The following is a 2,156-nucleotide window of genomic DNA, read 5'->3' on the forward strand; positions in this document are numbered from 1 at the left end:
CCAATAGTAGGCTCTGAAATTGAGGCAACAATTAATAGCCTACCCACCAAAAAAAGTCCAGGACCAGATGGATTCACAGCTGAATTCTACCAGAGGTACAAGGAGGAGCTGGTACCATTCCTTCTGAAACTATTCCAATCAATAGAAAAAGAGGGAATCCTCCCTAACTCATTTTATGAGGCCAACATCATCCTGATACCAAAGCCTGGCAGAGACACAACAAAAAAAGAGAATTTTAGACCAATATCCCTGATGAACATCGATGCAAAAATTCTCAATAAAATACTGGCAAACCAGATTCAGTAGCACATCCAAAAGCTTATCCACCATGATCAAGTGGGCTTCATCCCTGGGATGCAAGGCTGGTTCAACATTCGCAAATCAATAAATGTAATCCAGAATATAAACAGAACCAAAGACAAGAACCACATGATTATCTCAATAGATGCAGAAAAGGCTTTTGACAAAATTCAACAGCCCTTCATGCTAAAAACGCTCAATAAATTCGGTATTGATGGAACATACCTCAAAATAATAAGAGCTATTTATGACAAACCCACAGCTAATATCATACTGAATGGGCAAAAACTGGAAAAATTCCCTTTGAAAACTGGTACAAGACAGGGATGCCCTCTCTCACCACTCTTATTCAACATAGTGTTGGAAGTCCTGGCTAGGGCAATCAGGCAAGAGAAAGAAATCAAGGGTATTCAGTTAGGAAAAGAAGAAGTCAAATTGTCCCTGTTTGCAGATGATGTGATTGTGTATTTAGAAAACCCCATTGTCTCAGCCCAAAATCTCCTTAAGCTTATAAGCAACTTCAGCAAAGTCTCAGGATACAAAATTAATGTGCAAAAATCACAAGCAATCTTATACACCAGTAACAGACAAGCAGAGAGCCAAATCAGGAATGAACTTCCATTCACAATTGCTTCAAAGAGAATAAAATACCTAGGAATCCAACTTACAAGGGATGTAAAGGACCTCTTCAAGGAGAACTACAAACCACTGCTCAGTGAAATCAAAGAGGACACAAACAAATGGAAGAACATACCATGCTCATGGATAGGAAGAATCAATATCATGAAAATGGCCATACTGCCCAAGGTTATTTATAGATTCAATGCCATCCCCATCAAGCTACCAATGAGTTTCTTCACAGAATTGGAAAAAACTGCTTTAAAGTTCATATGGAACCAAAAAAGAGCCCGCATTGCCAAGACAATCCTAAGTCAAAAGGACAAAGCTGCAGGCGTCACGCTACCTGACTTCAAACTATGCTACAAGGCTACAGTAACCAAAACAGCATGGTACTGGTACCAAAACAGAGCTATAGACCAATGGAACAGAACAGAGTCCTCAGAAATAATACCACACATCTACAGCCATCTGATCTTTGACAAACCTGAGAGAAACAAGAAATGGGGAAAGGATTCCCTGTTTAATAAATGGTGCTGGGAAAATTGGCTAGCCATAAGTAGAAAGCTGAAACTGGATCCTTTCCTTACTCCTTATACGAAGATTAATTCAAGATGGATTAGAGACTTAAATGTTAGACCTAATACCATAAAAACCCTAGAAGAAAATCTAGGTAGTACCATTCAGGACATAGGCATGGGCAAGGACTTCATGTCTAAAACACCAAAAGCAACGGCAGCAAAAGCCAAAATTGACAAATGGGATCTAATTAAACTAAAGAGCTTTTGCACAGCAAAAGAACCTACCATCAGAGTGAACAGGCAACCTACAGAATGGGAGAAAATTTTTGCAACCTACTCATCTGACAAAGGGCTAATATCCAGAATCTACAAAGAACTCAAACAAATATACGACAAAAAAACAAACAACCCCATCAAAAAGTGGGGAAAGGATATGAACAGACATTTCTCAAAAGAAGATATTCATACAGCCAACAGACACATGAAAAAATGCTCATCATCACTCGCCATCAGAGAAATGCAAATCAAAACCACAATGAGATACCATCTCACACCAGTTAGAATGGCAATCATTAAGAAGTCAGGAAACAACAGGTGTTGGAGAGGACGTGGAGAAATAGGAACACTTTTACACTGTTGGTGGGATTGTAAACTAGTTCAACCATTATGGAAAACAGTATGGCAATTCCTCAAGGATCTAGAACTAGATGTACCATA

The sequence above is a fragment of the Rhinopithecus roxellana genome, chromosome 9 (genome assembly GCF_007565055.1).
Source record: "Rhinopithecus roxellana isolate Shanxi Qingling chromosome 9, ASM756505v1, whole genome shotgun sequence".
In the NCBI taxonomy this organism is placed as follows: Eukaryota; Metazoa; Chordata; class Mammalia; order Primates; family Cercopithecidae; genus Rhinopithecus; species Rhinopithecus roxellana.